The sequence below is a fragment of the Lissotriton vulgaris genome, chromosome 2_2 (assembly GCF_964263255.1).
Source record: "Lissotriton vulgaris chromosome 2_2, aLisVul1.2, whole genome shotgun sequence".
NCBI lineage: Eukaryota > Metazoa > Chordata > Amphibia > Caudata > Salamandridae > Lissotriton > Lissotriton vulgaris.
This window is the reverse complement of record NC_141688.1, coordinates 114,694,293-114,700,514: the sequence shown is the minus strand read 5'-3', so window position 1 is coordinate 114,700,514 and position 6,222 is coordinate 114,694,293. Positions and strand designations below refer to the sequence as shown.

The window sequence follows — 6,222 nt, the reverse complement described above, 5'->3', positions numbered from 1 at the left end:
CCTAACAACAGTGAACTGCCGTAGTCCAGCCGAGATAGTATAGAGGCCTGAACTGCAAGCTGTCTGGTAGGGGGATCAAAGTACTTTAAGACTGGTCTGATACCACGCAATATTCCGTAGCACGTGGCAGCCACCTTCTTGGTGTGGTCCCTGAAGGTAAGCGCAGAGTCCACCCAGACTCCTAGATTTCTCACTCCAGCCACTGGAATAGGAGTGACACCAAGCTCTGACGGCCACCACTGGTTGCCCCATAGCTCAGCGTGCTTCCCTAGGACCAACACCTCCGTTTTGGTGGCATTCAACTGGAGGCAGTTGGTGCGAAGCCAGCTGGCTACTGCCAAGAGACCCGCACGGAATCTCGGAGGTTTGCAAATTCCCAAAACCACTGCAGTTTTCCATTCATGGTTTGCAGATTAGGCTAATTTCATATTACATTTACTTTGCACTGGTATGTGCCACCTAAAAAAATGATGGGGAAAAAATATATTTCAGGAACTCTATCTGGTCTTTTTGCTAGATTCTCTCCCTGTGTCATAGTTTGTGAGACTGCGGGTGTAGATTAGGATATTGTCTAGAGTGATGGCAAGGAACACACCACTCAGCAGAAAATGATGTTCATTTGATATTACAGTGCTGCCAGACATAATGTAGTTATTAGAGCATAATGGGGTACTCAAATGTCTGTTTTGGTTTAAGGTTTTTCATTCATCAATGATTTCCATGTGCACAAAGTTGTACACCTCTCTTGAATCCACTCTATATGGATGGTGTTTGGACCAGTCCAAGAGGTCAGGACTATGTGCTGAGGGATATTGTTAATTCTAACCTTACTGAGCTGTGATAATTGGAGGAGGAATATCTCTGCTTCTCTGTGGGCAAACAGGGGTTGGACCCCATCCATTGATGTCATTTGTCATCTGAAATTTTATAGAACTGCCCAGATTCTCTTATGCCTCACTAATGCTAATACCTTAGCCCCTATGCAAAATCTATATGATAATCTAGCTAAATGTTTTATGAACAAGGTGGAGGCAGTTAACAGGGACTTTAAGGTGGGACATGGGGATGATTCGTCATTCCTTGAAGTTACCTCCTTAAACAACAGCCACCCAGCCTTGTCACACTCCCAGCTATACCAGGACATGATGTACAACACAGGCCAAGAAAAAGAGGTAAATAAAAATGATTACAATGGCCAATAGATTTTGAATTCGTACCAAAGGTGAAAAAAAGTAAAGAAACATTCATGATATTAAAGCATAGTTTTATTTTCAATAATGAATGCCTTTAATTCACGTTTCTGTCTTAGTTTTTAGGTCTCGCCCTGGAATTCGCATCCGAAGGATGCGTCCAGGGTCGGAGACTTATAGCTATCTGACACGGGGGAATGGGAGGACAGGAAACTGCCACAAGCTTTTCCTCGGCTGGATTTAGCTGCGTGCACACGCACCCACACTCACGCATGCGCACATCACAGCCACACACATACACAGCCACCCGCATACACAGGCACACCCCCCCAGCCCCCGCACCTACACACACACTAGCGCACCTACACGCACACACAGAGACCCCCCACACACACACCAGCGCACCTACACACACGCACGCACACATACAAAGACCCCCCTCCCCCCGCCGCCGCAATCGTACACATACACATACACACACACCAGCACCGGACCCCACTCACCGGCTACGCAGGATTTCGCTTCTCCGGGGTGGCCCCGGGGCTCTTCGTAGCTCACGGGAGCCCCGGGCCGCGGGAGGACTCGGCTTCTTTGCTCCATCTCGGCGGGCAGCCAATCATAGCCGAGCAGCAGGCGGGACTTCCTTCTTTCTTCTGGCCCGGCCTACGTCTTCTCTCCCGTTGCCTGGCTTCCTGCCTCAGGGGTCCGCCAATGGCAGCGCGGCCCCGAGCAGGGAGGCGGGCATAGCGTGTCCGTGACAATCTCGGGCAAACCTTTCAACCCTACTCGGATATAACACGCATTTCGAAATCTTTAAAAAGCACGAATGAGGCGTGTTCAATAGTGAACTGGAAACGGCAGACTTTGCCGCCCCAGCCCCGCTCTCCTTCTGGAGCCAGGTTTCACTTGGTGAAATATTTAGGCGCTATTGTGGAAGCGCAGACTCGGGGTGCAAGGGCTGAGCGTCCAAGAGAGGCGCACTGTCCCTGGGCAGTTACATTGATGATCTTGCCTCGGCGGGCACTATCATGCACTTAGGCGCTAGCCGCCGAGATCACGATTCTTCATCCAAGCAAAGCCAACTCAGTCTATTATCTTTGCGAGGTTAGCAAACCTCCTAGAAAATGCGATTTACAGTGCTTAGACGGTGTACACAGCGCTATATAAATGTATTATTATTATTTATTATTCTCCCCCAGGCAGAAGCCCCTACCTGCATCAGGACGGCTGGAGCCCTCACCTACGGGGTCCTGCTTGGAATCCATGAACAAGCACGGCAGACACGACAGGCAACAGGAGCGCCTTTGTTGAATTCGATGTTAGAAATAATATACGGCGTGTGCAAATAAAACTGTGCATAAAGCGCTTGTACGTATTGCGGTGTGTTCACTCTGATGACACTTGATGGTCAACCATTGGTGTACATTCTCTGTTCAGCGGTTCGTCCCTTCCGAGGAAGTGGCTGAGGCGGGATCGTTCTACATCTGAGCTAAATATGATAGTGGGACTAACCTATTTCAATATAGCGCTTCGAAGTCGTTGCTAAGAGTTGTATACAGCAGGTGTTACTACTGGCTGATTTAACGGTACAAGAATAAAGGGCAATAATAAACTAGCAAATCCCGATGTCAATTCCAGTCGTCCAGTACTAAATGGTTCCTTTAACATGCATTGCGTAAACAGGGTTTGGGTAATGGACTATATATGTTGCTATGGAGACGGCAGACTTTGCCGCCCCAGCCCTGCTCTCCTTCTGGAGCCAGATTCCACTTGGTGAAATAGTTAGGCGCTATTGTGGAAGCGCAGACTTGGGGTGCAAGGGCTGAGCGTCCAAGAGAGGCGCACTGTCCCTGGGCAGTTACATTGATGATCGTGCCTCGGCGGGCACTATCATGCACTTAGGCGCTAGCCGCCGAGATCACGATTCTTCATCCAAGCAAAGCCAACTCAGTCTATTATCTTTGCGAGGTTAGCAAACCTCCTAGAAAATGCGATTTACAGTGCTTAGACGGTGTACACAGCGCTATATAAATGTATTATTATTATATATTATTCTCCCCCAGGCAGAAGCCCCTACCTGCATTAGGACGGCTGGAGCCCTCACCTACGGGGTCCTGCTTGGATTCCATGAACAAGCACGGCAGACATGACAGGCAACAGGAGTGCCTTTGTTGAATTCGATGTTAGAAATAATATACGGCGTGTGCAAATAAAACTGTGCATAAAGCGCTTGTACGTATTGCGGTGTGTTCACTCTGATGACACTTGATGGTCAACCATCGGTGTACATTCTCTGTTCAGCGGTTCGTCCCTTCCGAGGAAGTGGCTGAGGCGGGATCGGTCTACATCTGAGCTAAATATGATAGTGGGACTAACCTATTTCAATATAGCGCTTCGAAGTCGTTGCTAAGAGTTGTATACAGCAGGTGTTACTATTGGCTGATTTAACGGTACAAGAATAAAGGGCAATAATAAACTAGCAAATCCCGATGTCAATTCCAGTCGTCCAGTACTAAATGGTTCCTTTAACATGCATTGCGTAAACAGGGTTTGGGTAATGGACTATATATGTTGCTATGGAGAAAAACACGAAATTCTACAGGTAAAATAAATGTAGCATTTGAACCTGAAAAACATCCTCGGCTAGGGCCAATATGCGACTGCAAACATCAGAAAAATTATCCGCAGTAAAGCGCAGAACCCCATACACTAGCAAAAGGGTCTTGCATCCATTTGCAAATGGTCAAGTGAAATCTTAACCAGGAAAATGATACATGGAACTATAGACTTACAGATGAGGAGCTCTTGAAAAAGCGCCATAATGCGATTCCATAGATAAACAGCAACAGTTGATATTTATCTATGCTGCAACACACACATGCAACCGCAAGCAGACACGCAGCACACCTACACTACAGCACATCACAAAGTGTGTTATATTATGGCATGCTCTGAGCGTGTTTTTATAGTACGTTTCCACCCCAGCATCAATCTGCGCAACCATTCAACAACAACTGGTTAAAATATGTTCTCTCAATGTTTCAAACTTTATTACAAATGTCACAAAAGATGTTAATATTTCACTTCTGTTCTTGGATTTTCGTCACAATAAAATACTCTGAACATAATCTTCACAAAAGTTACTTAAAAAAGTTTAAGCTATTGCCATTATAAATTAAGATCCCTTTTATTTAAGTATTACTTATTTAAAAAAATTAAAAGACATTGTAATTTGTATTATTAATACAGCTAAGTCACGTAAATACAAAACATGTTGCATTACAAATGCTATAGGTGTCACATTTGCGAAAGTTATAACTATTGGCATTGTAAATGACAAAGCTATTAATTTAGCTATTTTCAAAATACTGCATAAATACCTTTTGTACAACACATATTTTTTATGTACCTTTTTATGCAAAGAAAAAAACAATAACGCATAAATGAAAACATTGCCATTTACAATGCTAATAGCTCAAACTTAAATAATGCGAGACCTATTGCATTGCAAATGCTTGTTTTAATTTGTGCTTTTTTCTTGCAGTTTTACGAAGTAGAGAAACAAATATACTTACAAGTGTACGTTTTTTTTACTCAATAATGATAAAATAATATATAGAACGGAGCGTAGGGAACCCTCTTGCATTATTACAGCCGATTTATAAAATGGAAAAGGTAGATGGTGCAAGGATTAAAACCATTTTTATTGTCTCGTGTATATGCTACAACCATAGGGATGGAAAGCAAATGTACATAATTGTAAACTAAGTACTTCTGTAAAATATTTCACAAAACATTCTGAATCTATTCTCCAGGAATCCATGTCATTTCAGTCTGATGATAGTGGGCAGTTAGTTGAATAGCATTTGGAAATTATAAGGACATATTTATTAATAGATGATATGGATAACTACACATTAAACATTTTAATATGATCTTGGAATGCAGTATTTGTTTGGAGCATTTGTTACGGTACGGCATAGACAAGGGCCACTGACAAGTTAAGAACCACCTACTGCTGCCAATGAAATGTTCTTTAGTTGTATGGAAGATTCTCATCAATCAATCAATCAGTCAGGGGAATTGTAAGCGCGCTACTCACCCGTGAGGGTCTAGAGGCTCTGTCTGAAGGTGGTCAGGGAGGGGGCGCGTCTGATGTCTGCCGGTAGCTCGTTCCATATTTTGGCAGCGTTGTGAGAGAAGGATCTTCCGCCTGATCTGGCTCTGTGGATGTGCGGAGTTTCGGCCAGTGCGAGGTTGGAGGATCTGAGGTTTCTTTTGGGTACATGGTAGTTTATTCTGTCGTTAAGGTATTTGGGTCCCTTGTTGTGTAGGCCTTTGTAGGCATGGGTGAGGATTTTGAAGGTGATTCTTTTCTCCACAGGGAGCCCGTGGAGACTTCGTAGGTGTTGGCTGATGTGTTCTTGTTGGGGATGCCGACGACGAGTCTGGCTGCGGTTCTGTATGGTCTGTACTATGCAGAGTAGGGACTTGTTGATGCCGGCGTTGAGTGCGTTTCCATAGTCCTGTCTACTGGTGATGAGTGCGTGAGTGACCGTCTTCATTGACTCGGGGGGATCCATTTGTAGGTCTTACGGAGTTTGCGGAGGGTGTTGAAACAGCTGGATGTGTCGGCATTGATCTGTCAGTTCATGGTGAGGGAGGAGTCAAGGATGATACCCAGGTTCTTGGCGTGGTCTGAGGGGGTGGGTGAGCTCCCAAGGGCAGTCAGCTACCAGGTGTTGTCCCATGCTGAAGCGGTAGTTCCAAAGACGAGGACTTCTGTCTTCTCTGCGTTGAGTTTCAGACAGCTGTTGGTCATCTGGACCAATTCCAGTCAAATGCTTACTCATTTTAAGGAATACTGTGGCATATTATCAAGCCTGTGCGCTAAAATTATCGCCGCTTTATCGGCCGAAAACGGCCGATAAAGCGGCGATAATGGGCTTGATAATATGCTCTGTGGAATTCCAATCGAAGCCCATGTTAGATGTCTTTACATCTAACATGTGCTTCGATTGGAATTCCATAG

General features: G+C 45.0%; 1 protein-coding gene across 1 annotated transcript in view; it reads right to left on the bottom strand.

The window, feature by feature from the left end:
- Positions 1 to 4,877: 4,877 nt before the first annotated feature.
- The window catches only part of SH2D7 (SH2 domain containing 7), a 165,595-nt gene continuing 164,250 nt past the window's right edge, over positions 4,878 to 6,222 (bottom strand). The window contains exon 7 of the mRNA XM_086959406.1: positions 4,878 to 6,054. The gene's annotated coding sequence lies outside the window, so the exon portion shown is untranslated. The remainder of the gene's footprint in view (positions 6,055 to 6,222) is intronic.